The 17,077-nt window shown below is 39.3% G+C and overlaps 1 protein-coding gene across 13 annotated transcripts in view; it reads right to left on the reverse strand.

The window, feature by feature from the left end:
* TRIM2 (tripartite motif containing 2) overlaps positions 1 to 17,077 on the reverse strand; it is a 90,954-nt gene that overhangs the window by 49,819 nt on the left and 24,058 nt on the right. For 2 of the 13 annotated variants that reach the window (XM_027635740.1, XM_027635737.1), the window contains exon 1: positions 1,817 to 2,205. The exons of 10 other annotated variants lie outside the window; for them this stretch is intronic. The gene's annotated coding sequence lies outside the window, so the exon portion shown is untranslated. Of the gene's footprint in view, positions 1 to 1,816; positions 2,206 to 11,811; positions 12,312 to 17,077 lie in introns of those variants that run through there. One more of the 13 variants, XM_027635745.1, reaches the window with a different exon arrangement.

Consider the following 17,077-nt stretch of genomic DNA (forward strand, 5'->3'; position numbering starts at 1 on the left):
GCACCTGAAATACATGCGGTGGACCTCTTAAGACATCAATGTACTAATGCTGTATACTCAAGGTGTAGAGAGAGGGTTATGGCTGGCATCTAACACCCACTTTTCTTCTCTCTGCCCATCCCCTCAACTTGTGCCTATCTCTTCAGTACCCCTTCTCCACTACCCTTAGGAGGTGAATAGTCCTGCTTCCATCCACACAGACCCCATCTCCCAGCTGTCTTGTTCTTGGATGGAGAGGGGGCCTGCTGGGGGCTGCCCTGCACATGCCAAGGAACAAGACTGACAGGCCTTGCACAATAAATTCTAACACACTTGAAGCACACTGAATTTACTGCACATGCAAGGACAATGCTTGCATTGCAGTGAACATCCACAAATCCCCAGTCAAATACCCAAAATTCCCAACAAATGAGATTTCAGAGAGAAAGGGTAGGAAATGAAGGGAAAAGGACACGCCAAGGGAAATGATAGGATAAAACTGTCACATATAAGATTAAATTACAGCCTCAGAGCAGTCATTTAGGGCCTTTTCCATGTTTAATAAAATGTCATATTCTCAGGTGATCTCCTAGAAAAAAATCTGCAGTGAGGTAGGCCCAAGTAATTATTTCAGGGGCTAGATGTTGTGCAGTCATAAGTAAAAAGATTTTAAATTGTACACTTGCCATCCAAAGCAGTGAGTCAGAGCATCTATAGCAAAAAAACCACCCTACCCCAACTAACTACCCAGTGCTGTTAACATCAGCAATGTCAACTGCACATTTTTGACTCTCCAGGCCTACCTGTTTTGTTAACACTGACAGATCTTTGTTCAGCCTTTATAGGTATGCAGGCTCAAATAAAACCAAGCTGAACTGACAAATAATTAAAACTGCACATCAAAACACTGCTGCTTTCCATAAACATCTGCTGTGAAATGCTACTTGAAATAAAAGTGCTCCATGGAGACTCCATACTAATTACTGATAACCCCTCCAGGTGCAGGAAAACAGGCAGCAGAGAAAAAAAGTAGGAGGTTGGGCAGGAATCTATTTGGAAACAGGTCCCTGGTCTTTTCTACATACTCTTAGATATAAGGTACATTTAAAAATGCTCTAGGCATTTTCTTCAGAGTCGCTGAGCAATGGGAAGAAAAGTAAAAGCAAATAGCAACTGCTCAGTGCTTTTGGTACTGAACTATGTGGTGAAGGTTGAACTGCTTAGAGACCATCCCCTCCACTACCTCCTGAGACACTCCTCCGGATCTGCCCCACACTGCACCTCCACTGCAACTCTCCCTTTAGGGGAGTTGAAGCTTAGTCATATATTCTCTGTTGACCACTAAAAAGTTCCTCTGCTTCTGTTTCCATTGACTTCAGTAGGATTTTGTTGAAGTGGCACAAAATCAGCAAGGGAGAAGGCAGCACCCAGCAATCGCCACATGCAGTGTAACTTCACAAAATTAACTTAGAGACTGCCAGCCCTTTAGAATTTTTTTCTTGTAGCCTTCAAAAATCCCACTTCCCATCAGATACAGCATACGGAACATAAACTGGAGAAAAAAAACCCAAACAACTTAGGTATCTCACAGTAAGAAACAGCAGATGGAATCTAAGCATTAAAAAAGCAAACAATAGAGGCACAAAGTGAAAGACATATTAGTGCAAAAACACATATTGGGAGAGGGATCGAGAAGGAGGGAGAAAGAAGAGCCCTGCTCCAGCATGTGAGCGGGCTGAAATCAGGTTCACATCCTCTGTAGCACTTACATTGTTTAAAATATGAAAAATTGGCTGCTGCACCTCCATATTTGCCTTAGCTGTTGTACAGTACTCACCTCATTTTCTTATCCAGAGCCCAGCAGCAATGTCACCTTCTGTGTCTGCCAAGTCTTCTTCTGAACCAAAATATCTTTCAAAAATACAGCAATATGTCTAAAAATTTATATTGCCCATGCGTTCTGAGAAGACCTTGCTCAATCGTTAAGTGGTAGGCAGAGGTTTACCCAGGCAGGCTCTTTATGTTGGCAAAAGTACAATACTGAACTTTCACAGCAAGACGGTAAACACGTAGCTGTGTGCAGCAGGTAGTCTGGCAGCACCAGCACTACTGAGAAACAATGTCAGGACAACCTTGGCAAAAGAAGCTCTGTGGGTTTTAACAATGGTTGTAGGCACAGGAGCTGAACAGACCAAACAACCGTAGCAAAAGCCATCTACAGCTCCTGGGGGAAGCTCGAAGTGCTCAGAGCCCGAGTGTGCCAGCTGTGACGCTGTGTCCTCCACCTCCACACTCACAGGGTCACTCCATTTGACTTCCCAGTAGTCAGACCCAGCATTTCAAAACTTGGAAACACCCAATGGCTGAACTTCACCCAGTAAACACGTCTTTCCAGTCCTCAGCAAGGACACTGGTTTGCTGATTGCATGCTAGCACTCCTATTTAAAGAACTGTTATTGGAAAAAGCTGAAACCTTTCTACAGCAGAGATGAAGAGCTCTCCACATCTTGTGCCTTGCCTGCAGAAATGAATCAATTCCCAGCATATGCTTCCACAGCAGTTTCACCACAGCCACAGCAAGATGTGCCATCTGCCTGCAAAGCCACCGAACCCCTCAGCGGGCAGGATCTCCAGATAGTCCTAGTGGCCCTTTCTCAGGGCCTACCAAGCAGCTACTCTGGCTCAGCCCAGGTTTTCCTCAAGCGTTTTCCTTGCAGGACAAGGTTTTACATCTGACACAAAGCTGTCTTCGTTCATCCTTCATCTTCAAAAACAACTCTTCTAAGCTTTCTCTTAGACATCTCTTCCAGGTTCTCACCATACAGGGCAGGTTCAAGCCAGATGCCCAAGGCCCCTACGGGCCATTGCCAGGCTGCTCGTAAGCAAATGCCCAGCACTGATGTAGGTCAGACTCTACAAAAATTACATTCTCAGAGGACCCTTGTACATATATTCCTACATGAATATCAGTCTTTTTTACTGACATCACAACTTACAAAACAACAGCTAATGAAAGAGGAGGAAAGCAGAACCCCTCATACACAATTTTAAGACACACCCAGGATGAACTGGGATACACGGGAAATTAATTTCTATATGAAAATGCATCCATTTTACTTTACAGGAAAACCAGTACATTTTTATGTACGAGAAAAGCAAATTAGGAGACATTATAGAAAATACTAACCATATGGATGCATGAGTCTTCTTAAATAAAAAAAGCACTTGGAAAAAACCACTGGTATCAGGATAGCTAAGAACAATATTGTCTTACATTAGCCATAATTTTATTTGGATTTTGATAGCACCTAGAAATCTCTTTCAAGTACCAGAATCCCACTGTGAAAGGCACCAGTTACACAGAACAGTGCAAAGTCCCATGCAAACATAGGTAGCCCATGTCTTAATGCCTCACACAATTCGTCTGTTGCCATCTAACTGTATCTGTGACACCACGTACCTTTTTAAACTATGAAATAACTCTCCATAGCCAGCCATTAATTTAGATAAGGACTATTTCTGTAGAGAAAGAGGTGCAAGACAGCAGCTTACATAGCATGAAATCTTCTACAGTCAGAGAACAGGAGTAGATCTTACCATCCTCTTCCCTTTGCCAACTCCTTGAGTGGATGTAAGAACTGCCTGAGACTTTAGACATAAGTCCTTGTGATGACTGTGACAAGATGCACCGTGTTGTTACTGAAACAGATTATATGTAGTAAACTATAAAACCCATTAGAGGTGTATGTAAAATAACCAGCTGTGAGCACAGCTGTTACAAGTAATTGAGAAATCCTAGTGGAAAACCAGTTACAAAGAGGATATGGAGGCTGCACTACCTCAGGTACTGAACTTCTCTTACTCAGATACCACAGTAAGCAGTTGTTAGGATGTATTTCAAATAATTTAAATGCTTCTGGAAGCCTGATGAAAGGTTTTTGGTAGGTGGAGCCTGCTGTTGAGTTAAATTTTATTCACAATTTATTTTTTATTCACAATTTATATCTATTGTTTTTTACTATTCCTTTTTATTGACCACAGAGGAGAAACCCCTTTTATGGATACCAATAATATACTGGATAATTCTTCACCCTGTGAGCTGTAAAACCCATTGCCCAGGATGCTACAGTTGTTAATATTTTACAGACATTCCAGGAGAGCAGGACAAATTCATGGTGAATAGATTGATTAAAGACACCACCTCTACCAGAAGCAGAACTGGAAGCACAAATCATCGAATATGTAAGAGCATTCTGAAGAGTACCATGACATGTCTGATCTATTCTTATGCCCCTCTGTAAGCATCTGCTGTCAGCAACCATCCATATTATAAGGCTAGACTAGATTTACTTTTGATTTGACCCAGACAAACCTTCAAATTACTCAGAGTAGACTTCACAGGAGCTGACATAGTAGACACTCCCTTTTGGCATAGTTAATGGACATTAGTGGCTCTGCAGGGCTGTTTCTATCACTTCACAGAGCCCTCCCATTTAGGGATGTCAGGTGAAATGAATCCATCAGACATCTGCCTTAATACACCATTGTTGCATGAAGAATGCCACTCAGGGCCACAGAGTACCTTTAGCATGTACACCTGTTTTGACATCATACAAAGAAGAGTTACAACAATGGTGACTGATTAATAATCACCCCAAGCAGAGAACCATTTCATAGACAATACAACAGTAACCTAGCACTTCTTCTCTCCACTTCCTCCAACCTTTTCAAATTTACTTTATCCTTAAGACAAAAAAAGTACTTCTAGTGATATTTCCTTAAGAGTCAAGTTAGTTTTGTTTCTCTGCAGAGGTGCTCTGTATTATTCTAAAAGCAATGCCATAGAGCTTGGGGAAATCATGCCTTCATCACTATCCTGGTTCTCCTCATTTAAAAGTTGCCCACCTTCATCATCAGAGGTCCCTCCAGAGCGTGCATATCTTCAGAACAGGCCTTCTGCAAGAGCACATCCCAGAGGGCAAACAGTGATGGTTGTTCAGAGGGTAAAGGCTACCATTCAGGAGCACAGATAAAAATTCATCCCAAAGGTCAGATATGGGAAGAAGCCTTCCTGCTCTTACGCTTGTTTGTATTCAAGACTGTGCAAAGTATCAGCTTCTAATAAGACAAACAAAAATTTTGGACTGTGCAAACACCAAAAATGGAACTACTCACTTTTTTTTTTGTTTTGCAAATCCACCTTAATATATACAAACCTTTTTGCATGCCCTAGTGTAGTCTGGATTTTTATTATTTTTTGTAGGAGGGAATAGTAAAAAACTAATTAGAATGCGGAAGCAAAGGTATGAGTTCTGCCTACACAAAACATGTAGTACAGTTCTTATAAAACAGTCCTCCAATACTGTCTTCTCTTTTCTGTGTAATAAAAGATTGTACTTATCTCCACTGAGAGATTTTAAGTAAAGGATTACTTTTGTAAATGTATGAAAAATTATTTGTCTTTAATTAGGAATTAAGTATCTCAGAACATGTTTGTATTTCACAATCAAAATTTATTTCCAGCTATTTTAATACAAGACAAAAAATTATCACTGCATATTTGATAAACAGGATGAAATCTTCATGGTGCAGCACTTAATTTTATCTCTGTTATAAAATGTTTCCTGAACCGAGATGCAGAAAGATCATTTGTTCCCAAAACTACACAAACCAGACTAAGAATTAGGTAATAATAAAAGAGCCAGTTCTTTGCAGAGGGTCCAGTAAGACTTACAAACACTTTGGAAAGACCACATACTAACCCATATCACAATATTGTGCCAGAGGAACACACATGACAAAAACAACCCAACCCTCAGACACTATGAAATTAAGATGTGGCTCTACATGATTTTTTGGCCCTAGGTTTCCTAACTCCAGTACAGTGTAATTACTTAAGCTCTAAATATCAAATTAGATCTACTTTCAAGATAGAAAAAAACTCCCACAAAACCAAACCAAAACCAAACCAACACTTGCAAAAGCTTATCTTGCAGGAGTTAATCCCTGAAGGTTTACATTAACACTCCCACCAATATAAGGATTACAGGAGAGAAAGTTGTAGAAGGATATTTCATGAATACTGTTTCCTCACTGGAAAAGGAAAAATAACCAAAAACCAAAAAGCTGTGCTAATGCAGAGAAATCATGGCAGTTTTTCCTCTTCAAGAGTTTATGTATGCTGTAAAAGGCTTGTTCCTCAGTCATGCTTTTTCATTCCTGGGGGTCATTGTAGTTCCTGAGGAATTTGAAAGTAGTGAGATTTACAGGATTTGCAACTTATAGATGTTCTCAGAAGAACAAGAGTGGCCTTGAAGACACCTGACATCACTGAACCTGCTGGCATCTGCTCTCTGGAAGTCCTGTTTCTCCCAGAGTGTGCAAATTCTCTAATAATACAGATCATGGGACAAATATGGCTGGGGCGAAATATGGTACACATACTAAGTCTCTTCAAAGACCACTACAGAGATTAATGCACCCAGAGGAACAAAAACCCCACAATTGTTGGGATCTTTTCAAGAGCATTTCCAAGTTCAGCAAAATAGTTTGAATGCAATTTTTTTTGTTGTTGTGGTACTGCAAGTAATTGTTTCAAGTGCATTTGTTGAAGATTCTGTCTGCTTTGGAGGGGTTTTGTTCTGTACAAGGTGCAGGAGTATTTTGCACATTTATATTTTCATACTTGTCAGAGTTTTGTCATTCAGAATAATCTGGACACTGCTCTTTCCTTGATAAATCAATCCCGAGTAATTCACAAACCACACAGGTAGATAGCACACAACTTCAAGCTCACAAATAATCAAGTTCTACTAAACTTCAGTGTAGAAGGAGGCAAGCAGAGTATAAATCTTTGCAGAGACTAAACCTTTCCCTTTTTCTTTAAGCCATCAGTCCAGAAATAACAATATTCCAAATTACAAGTTCAATGAAGGGGTATTCTCAAACCTAGCATTAAAAACTCATTTAAAAAATAACAGAGAAAGAGGGAATTATCACTCTATGTTTCCCGAACTAAAAGAAAAAGAAATTAAGAACAGAAGCCCATGGTAGCACAAAACAAATAGCTTTCAATGACAAAAGAACAGAAAGTCACCCATAAATAAACTGATCATACACATGTTTAGGCAGACTAATAACACTAAGACAAATAAATCCATATGGATTAGGAGCAAGCAAATTGCTGAACATTCACCTCATGCATTTAAAACCTGATCAAAAGTAATTGCACCTACTCCAATCTTTTTGACTCTTTCACAAAGGGCATCCACCTTGGCATAAAGACCGAAGATCACCATCCTCCTAATTAACCACTTCTAAAATGCATCCAAAGCTGATAATATTCGGATGGTTTTAAAGTGAGAGAGAATGAATAATACTTTTACACATGAGCAAAAGTGCTGACCATAAAAGCAGAGTTGTTTGGAGTTCTTCCAGGGAACATTTAGTATATATGTGATTAGAGTAAATTTTTAAGTTGTCTTCTCCTAGTGGCAGGGCATATTCTTAAAGTTATTACAGCCTAGATTTAATATTTAACAGTAAACCATCGTAGCCATTCTGGCACCAGTTTCTTTTGATGCTTGTGTTAACAGGGTCACCATGTAACGTAAGAAGTGCCAGAATACATGCTGCTAACATTTTTCACATGGCTATGATTAGTATCCTTCTTAATTTAGCTGTGCCTTTTTAACCCTACTGCAACTAGCTAGTGGCAGTAGATAGTGGCCAGATAGAGCCAGCCAACATCTACATCCTACCTCTACCTGTTTAGCACCAGAAGAACCATATTCCATTTGCTATTTCAAGTCTTCCTTTTGTATGGGATTTTCCTCTGAGTTATTGCCCTAAAGTCCAGCCAGCAGGTAGGAAGGCTCCCTGGTTGCCAGCAGACATCTCAGCCGACTAGATCCTTGGCTGTCCCCACACAGTGCATTAGTGACATGTTATGTCATTTATTTCACTGTATGGTATTCCAGTCACAAACTGCTATTCCTGTGATCAAAGTAAATTACCGACTTCCAGCTAAAATCACCTCTTTAAATAAGCAGTGCCCAATCCAAATATAGCTAGACAGCCCAATTATTAGAAGGAATGACATGCAATGCCAAGATGTGTTTACAGGTTGTGGACAGAAAATGTCTAGAGATTCTGTGGTAGAAAGCAAAGACAAATGCCTTTAATGCTACAATTTATGCAGTAAATATTTAGCTATTTAAACCACAGAAATAAAAGATGATCTTTATAGAAATAAAACAGTTCAGAAAATTTGACGTGAAATGCCATTTTCATTTCTCCAAAGGTCAGCCTGAATTTTGTTCAGTGGGAGGTGGTCTTTATTCCAGTTGATCAAAAATAAAGAGGAAGAAAAAGAAATCTTGTGCACAAAACAGGAATTCTTCCAAATTGATCTTAAGTGTTTGCAACCAAGCAGCTCTTTCCTTTACAGACACGTTAACATAAACCTTACAGCACACCAAGGGACTGCCTCCAATCCATTCATGTCACCTAACAAATAGAAGAGCAAACCAAATTCTAACAGAAGCAGCAAGTGTGTCTTGAAAGTTAACCTATCAAAAATGGAGGTATAGAGAGGTAAAGTCCATATCTGTGACTGCTAAGCCCTGTTCTCTTCCCTCCAGTATTTTAGAAACCTCTAAATAATAATTATTTCCTTTTCAGTATTGATTCCTTTCAACAAATATTGATTTTTTTTCCAGAGTCTTGTTTTTTTAACAGCTCATGCAACGCATTTCACATGGTTAGTTCACCTTTGTTTTTTCACCAGGAAACATCAGCGGAAAATGTAATCACAACCTGCGCTCTCTGGAAATAGAATATCTAATTTTGGTTGAAGGTGTCTGCCAAGTGTAGCATCTGCAATAGTGGATTTCAATCTGACAGTCACTGGTCTGCTTCAACAACTGAAAAGAGCAAGTTCATACATGTTACCCTGCAAAATATCGATTTTTAGGGCTTTGGAATTAATGGCTCTTTGTAATACAGAATATTGCATTGTCCTTAAAACAATTAATTAAATCTAAAGAGCTATTCCCTTATATAATGCAACCATATTAAGGAACATACTTTATAAACTGAATTTATTATTTCGAGTAATATATATGTTTGCTGCTGTGTATAAAAAAATAGTTCAAACTATCTACACCCATATCCTCACACACATTTAATTTCAATGAGACAATATGCTTGCCAAGAGATAAATCAAATTCTTTTACATTTGGCTCAAGGATTTATCCTAACCTACTGTACATTGTGCCCTTGTTTTTATATAAATAGTTCATGTATCAGGACACAGTATTACATGTTTCAGCAAAACTGCGTATATTTAACACTTTATGCAGATGATTAAATTTCAGCTTCAGTATAGTAATGCACAACACTTAGTTCTCTGCATTAGGACACTCAGAACCTTTTCAGTTAATTTAATTCCTCATTTTTCCTCAAAGGAATCAAGAGCATCACTGTGTTTATATAAGCTGTCCAAATCCTACTTTTTTAAAGAATTAATGAAATTCCATTATCAGGCAAAGACATGCCCAGCATGTTTTCACGCTGGCTTCAAGCACCAATTATCTGGGATTTTCCAGTAAACAACTTGACCTCCAAGCTAAAACTGGGACTGCCTGAGAAATACAGGCTGGGGAAATTCCCCAGCAGTATTGTCATCTTTGTCCAGGTAAGGTCTAATTTTCCAAACACTGTGCATGCTGCCGGACATGGCAGGATTCAGACAGCCCTTGCATGTGGCCATGGAGACTGCTTGTCTCAAATCTAGATTTCATAAAAAATCAATGCTGCGAAAAAGATCAACTTATAAGACACACACCCACACCCACCCCCCCACACCCACCTCCCCCAAGGCATTAAGCATATATATAGTTCCAATTTTTATTCTGTGTCTGGAAAGATACATTTGCTATCTCCTTTATGAATTACACAGAGAAATCAAAAGATTTTTCCCAGATGACTGAAATAATTGTTTCCATTTTTCCCTCTTCCCAGAAACCCTATAATCAAATCTAGCATTGGTTCTGTCATAAAACCCACTTCATGTTTCCTTCTGGCCCTCAAGCAGTATGTCTTAGTGATGCTCCTTGAAGCAAAGTTCTGTTTAGCCTTCTCCCTGAGGAAAGACATCGTGTACTAAAGGCATATCAAAGCCATTTCTCATGAAAAAGGATGAATCTAAAGGACTGAATTGAACTCTCCATGGAGAAAACCCCAAACTTCTTTATAGCCAAACTCTGGGCATTGCAGGTCCAGGTCAGACCAGGGAGTTTCTTCACCATTCAAGTTTGTCAAATCCTTTACTGAGAAGTTTGAGGAAACCTTTTGTTTATGGTAAGCAGTTTTGGATGAGGGCCAAAGCACAGAAGCCTTATTGCATTTTTTCAGCAGCTAACAGATTGATTCCCCCCAAAAAAACTCTCTGGAAACAGAGAACTCCTCTTTCTGGTAGCTTTGTTTTCTAGCAGGATGATGCAGTCCCAAAAATCAGTAGCTTTCTGGTACCTTCTTTCTATAACCACTCCAGGCTTTAGATATCTTCCAGAAAATTATGGGACTAGCTTGAAAATAAATAACTTTATATAGATTTTAACAAACTAAACCTCTTAATACGCTTTTTAAGCCCTACAGTTTATATTCTCAAGTTTATTAAAAATATTTACATTGTCTAGAAGCTTTCATTAGTATCGCTAGTCAATTTAATTTCAGTTCTCACACAAGCAGGAATGTGGAATTTTAAGGAAAAAACCTTCTGATTATTAAAGCACAATAGTTGGCCACAGACTATTATCCAGGTAGTAAATCCATTGTCCTCAAAACCAAAAAATCCAAGGCTGGAACAGAAAGCAACTTTTCTTAAGTAAGAAAAATTTATTTAGTCATTGTACTTTCACAACAATTTTCTCATTTGTCCCCATATAAATGAACAGTTATTTAATTGTTTTGGCCTAATGAATGTTTGAGTTCAGGGCGATTTTCTTGGTCTATTTCTTGTCCTAGTATAGTACCTGGTACATTATCTCTAATTATAACCCCTTATTTTTACTTAAACCTATCAATCTGCCTGACAGTCTGCCTAGACTGCATTTTGAAAATAGTAAAATAAATTAGAAGGGGGTAAATCAACCTACCTAAATAACCTATGGAGAGCTATGTGGCTCAAGTTACTCTTCACAAAAAGCACAACAACAGAATATGGCAACATTAATGTCAACTGCCAGAATCAAAAAAATTAACAACTGTGAAAAGTAGAGTGTCTCTCCTAATTAGACTTTGGCATTGTCCTCTCAGATTTTCAGTCATTATTTTGCTTTGAATAAACATCACTATATCTTTCCAAGGCAAACTCCTTGGCTCTGTTTCAATTATTTCTTTTAAATATTAAAGAGCAGGAAACATTTGTTTTCCCTTGTCACATCCTGTCCTCTTTACATAGCATCACACAGTCCCCTTTGAAATGCCTGCTCTTACAGCAAGCCTGACACGCACAGTTCAATCAAAACATTTGCTATTGTCTTTTGCCAACTACAAACAAATTTCTGCACAAACACTGAAAAGGTTTAAAGGTTTCGACAGCCATTAAAGCCGAGCTAGCACGACTGTCAAAGAAAGGTGGTGTCAAACTCGGCTTCCCCACTACCACCCTGACTTAAAGAAGAAAAAGAAAGACAAAGCAATTCACTCATTCACACAGCGGAGCTTCTGGCAAGAGCTCACCCGCTGTAAAACCACTGCTCTCACAAAATACCTGAAAGCGGAAAAAACACACGAACAGTTAGAGATGAGTGTGAAAGGGTAACTTACATTACTTAGAAAGACAGTGGGAAAGGACTGCTGCAGTTTCTTCGTTATTTTACACTGCTGTTGGCAGAGTAGACAACCAAAAAAGTTCACCTAAAGAAATCTCTCCTTTTAATTCTCTCTCTCCCAGTTAATTTACTCTAGAGTCTCTCAGCCTGAAGAGATCCAACAGTCAAAAGTTTATCCCCTTGTATTTCCCAATGATATGGCCGACTTTCCTTGGACACATACCAGTGATGCAGTAAAAATAGACAAAAGAGGGGGGGAGGGAAGAAGCAATCTAGCTTGAGCCTGAATCTTCTTAACTCAGTGTTTTCTGTAAAAGCTGCTCTTATGTCAGAAGATCCCATTCGTACTCTAACTTGCAGAGCACTGAGTCATCCATCTGGTTTTCATAAACTGGAAATTACAGGCAAACCAGGGAATATACACAGTTCAGTTTTAGCAGAACTCCCCAGGCACCAGCCTTACAAGTAACCTGAGGTACAAAGGCTTTGAAAATAAACAACCAGCCCCATGCCGGGATGGTCTCCCGTCTGCAGATGCCTGACTGCTCCCCCAGGCAGCCCCCAGCAGCCCAGAGCACGACATACCACTCAAGAAGGTGGCAGCCGGGTCCTCCCCCGCCGCTGTGGAAACAAACAGACGCTACAGCCCTCCCTCCCAGCACAAGCAGCCTCTCTGGAAGGGGGGCAGGGAAATCCAGTCCATTACTTGAAATCGTTTAACAGTTTAGCAAGTCATTTAGAACAACATGTTTTCTATAAACAGGGAAGTGGATGCTGATCCACTTACATCCTCTAAAGCTTCCAGGTGAGAAGCAAATCTATTGTGTTGATAGGTTTTGTTTCGTTTAGGTGAGTTTTTTCTCTAATAAGAGTCAGTGGACAGTTGCTTAATAGAGAACTTCTGGGGTGATCCAAGCTATTCATTACAAGAATGAACATTTTACCAAAAGTATCAGAAGTAAAATTTTGATAAGCAGCCCATGAAAGTCCATGACTCCAAACTCCCGAGTCACTTTCAGTCCCTATTTTCAGCTATTTAAAAGTCTAGAGCCCTGATTAAATTCAATACAACAAAGGCTTTAGGGGTCACCTATATTTTTGGATACTTCATGGCTTTTTGGTCAGTACTGAAGAATAATGTTTTCTCAATAAAAAATCAGAAAACCAATTTTAAACAATTTTATGGTGGATAAAAAAAGTTTTGCCATTGCTTAAAACTAAGGTTGTTATCTGCATGTTCTTTACTTTAAAATAACAAGTTTTATTCAGTCTTTAGTTTTCCCAGAGGACTTTTTTAAGCTTTTCTATTGGGAATAATCTTACCCTGTTTGAACAGTGAGACTCTCTAAACAAGGCAGCTTTCACTAAAGCATGGGTGAATCAGTACAGTGAGTCATTACCAAAATAAAAACACCATTGTAAACACTCTGCCTAAAAGTCCTGAGCCTTGTCACTTGCTCAGCTTTTCATTTTTGCACAATTAGGATTGTGCTGATTGTCTACTCATCTTGTACCTGGATCCAGGATTGACATGACTGGACTGTTAAAGTCAAAAGCAGTTGAATTATTTAAAAACTAAACCAAAGCAACAACAACAACAACAACAAAACAAACAAACAAACAAAACAAAACCAAAAAACAACTAGACTCTAATCAGTAGAAGCAAAGGAGGAAATTATAAATTCATTTTCTTTCTTTTTTTTTTTTCCTGTGCTGTCGCAAATCCTTCCAACAGTTGTATAACCCATTGAATAATTTCAGTCACATCAGGTAGAGATCTCAAAGGTATTATATTCCTACAGCTATTGTGAAAAAAGGCAGCCCTCCAGATGAGTGAAATACAATACAACCTAGTGATCCAATGTAAAAGTCTACAGATGAGCTCAGTTTATTATTAGACACCAGAGCACATCACACAAACAAGAGGTACATGAGAACAGATTTCATGTGCCCTACTGCTCAGCTGCTACCACACTTGTGTACCTTTGACCTGCATTCTAGCATTTTTCCCCTCCTCTCCCATCCAGGTAGTAAGCAGCAAAACACTTGAAATGCACAGACATCAGCTGAAGCAAATAATATTACTTTTTGAAACAGTAGTAAGCAGGGTTTGTTAACAGTTGAGTTATTCTCTCACTTAGTAATCAAGTGGGGTGAACTGACTACATCACATTTTTACCAGGACTGATACTTTCCATGAAACCAAAGGACCTGATACTGGTAAAGCAGAATTCCGAGTCTGGGGACAGAAATTATTTCACTGGATACAGCAGAGCAGCCCTTGTGTGGTTTGCTAAGCATGTAGGTTCTCTCCTCACTGTACTGTCACAGTATAAGACAAGTTGAATGACTATTATTTTTGGAATAAGAACGCATTTTTTGGTGAGACATGGTGTTAAAGTGGAGAGTAGGTGGGAGTAACCACTTTTTGATACTTGTGCTGACAGATATTTTTTCCCTCCAAGGAGTGAATGCATTAATTCACACTGATCTCTCAGGTGCTTTTCAATATGTCTGTCAATTTACATCAAAGGCAGCTTTCACAAATAACAACTCTGTAAGAAAACGTCAAGAAAATTCAAGATTCAAAAATAGATGACTGATTTTAAATGACCCTTCATTTCCCTGACTCTTATTCACCGTCTTTTTCTCTCTTTTTTTATATTCAAAATTGATTTCCTCTTTCATATCATCCATATTGGGGTACCAGCACCCTACTGTCCATAGATAGCTCCTGCCTCCAGACAGGCTAGCTGTGTGTCCCTTCAATGCTGCCTGGATATTATTAGGACATCATTTGATGCTCACTTTCTCACACTCTTGTCTCCATGACCTTTGAGGCAGTCAAGCACCGTGTTGTTATTTTGCACAGGGATGCTAGTTTTCTGGAAAACTGGAGAGGGAAGATATTCAACAGTTTAACGGTGAGAAAATTTACTCTAGAAAGCTTCGTATAGGAAAGACTACAACAAAGAACAGATCAGATAGGGAAAACAGCCACCTAGGAGCAATCTGCCTTCTTGGAAAAAAAGACGCTTCCATTTAGGATGTTTTCAAATGCCAGATACAGAACCACTCTGTTATTTTCCATATTGATTTTTCACAGAGACCAACTATGTTAGCAATATTAGCAGGACAAGAGTGGAGTAGGATGCAGCTTAGATATTGATTATGCGGCTTTGTATGTAGATTCTTGAAAGGTTTTTTCAAACCTCATTGCATGTTCCTTAAAGCAAGGAAAAAGTGACCCTCCTCAGTCAGTGATGGACAGGTTGTAATGCACAGTAGGTGGCAGAGTATGTATCTCTCTTGGCCTGAATTCTGCTCCCATCTAGTCTAGTGTGGTTGTATTGTGAGTGCTGAACTGCGAAGGTATAGATGAAAGCATCCTGTTTTTCAACCTGTTCTTTGCAGCTTAAATACTGAGAAAGTGACAGGTGAAAGGTCTGGGTTTGGTAGAGGATGCACCTTGCCATTTGATTCGAATCTGTGAAATTACCTAAATGATAGAAGCTCAGGATAGTAGATTAACAAGCCAGGGTTTCACTACAGCTATGTGTTCACCTTTGATTTTAGCACTAGACCACTTGGTGTAGGATTTCAAATATGTTTATGCAGATTTCTAGTCGGTCATAGTTAAAGTCCTAGATAATTCTTCTGATGCAAACAAGCTGGCAGGCTTTGTACAGAGTGAAAAACCTCAAGTCTGATAAACTGAGAAAAATCTACCCTTGGAGGAGTCCAAGGAGAAGCTTCAGTTCACTCACTGTCAATGACATAAAATACGGTAGATTTTGGCACTGACAATAACACATTTTTAAAAGATAAATTAGCTGTGACATTATAATTCATCTTATCACCAGCATCTTTAAATCCAGCACAGGGAACAGCCATCTTGGGTCTGGGTTCAGATGCTAAGCTTGTATTCAGTCTGGACTCATTATGTATTTTATTGTAGTACTTCAGCTTGGTGCCCAGTGACTTGAGTTTGGCAAAAGCCTGTCCCTCTCCAGAAAGGCACATAATTGTCAGCTGATCTCTCAAAGAGATAATATCGTGTGATAATCCTTTGCTGTCTGCTCCAACTGTTAGATGAGAATTGGGCTGTTTCAGTGCTTTTGGTATTTTGCTTTATAATGCATGTACTTTGCTTTATAATGTATCACTTGTTTTCACAGAAAGAAATACGCAGCTCAGACAAAAACATAATGCATTATAACCTTGATGTCATCGTTGGAGAAGCCCTGTGGCTGCTGCTGTTTTCACTACAGCCTGCAATAGCCCCTAGCTGTTCCCAGAAAAAAAAGGGAGAATAAGCATAACACTAAGCCACTTTTTCTCATCAAGTCTCACTAACATCTGTGACTGCAGGGATTGGGGCTTGCCTGGGGCACATGAGCTCATTCTGAGAGCACTGGTGACAGAGAAAAACGCAGCCTTTTCCCTTCTAAGTGTGCTGGAATCATGATCCTTTTTTCCTACACTGAAGCCCACAGGACAGGAGTTAACGGCTGTATACTTTGTATTCTTTAAGTAACAAGTCAGCAAACAGCATGCAATGCATATGTCATAGTGGTTTTCATCAGGGAAGGTCAAATATCGGAAGAACATAATTTCAAAAGACAAACATTAGATTGTTTTCAAAGGTTCCCTTTTCCCCTCTAGTTGCACACTCACAGGTCTTACCTTGCACTGAGAGCTTGTTGAACTGCCACTGAACAGATACAGTTGATTGCCTGACAGAAAACTGCCCTATGATAAAATGCATCAATTTTCTGCAAGCTATGAGAGGTGAATTAGCTCACAGGGGTCCGCTGAATGCTGCAGCGGACACACACTTGGGATGTTATGGACCAGAGCAGGGGAAGAAAGACAACTGTGAGCCAAATGCTCAAGCTTCTTATAGAAATATACTATGAAACAGCAGGTAAGCCCACACTCCTCCTGACTGTAATTCTACTTCAAGCTCTAAGTTTCACTTCTGTGGCAACCATGTCCCTTAAACATGGGCATACAGTTTGTGCCATGCTCATGCTTCTGCTCTGTACTGCCCTAAATCATAGTTTGCTACTGTGAGAAATAACCACCAGCCCTGGCTCCTATAAAATTGTACTGTCTCAGTATCACTGTTTTTCAAAACTTTTATTCACATAAGTAAGCTTTCTTTCAAAAGCAAGTATCCAGGAAACACTGATGTAAGACATTTTCATATGTCTGCATTCATGAAAAGTTCTGAACCAAAAGTAATGTGTCCAAATCCC

The sequence above is a fragment of the Corapipo altera genome, unplaced genomic scaffold (genome assembly GCF_003945725.1).
Source record: "Corapipo altera isolate COAL_440 unplaced genomic scaffold, ASM394572v1 22b, whole genome shotgun sequence".
Lineage (NCBI taxonomy): Eukaryota > Metazoa > Chordata > Aves > Passeriformes > Pipridae > Corapipo > Corapipo altera.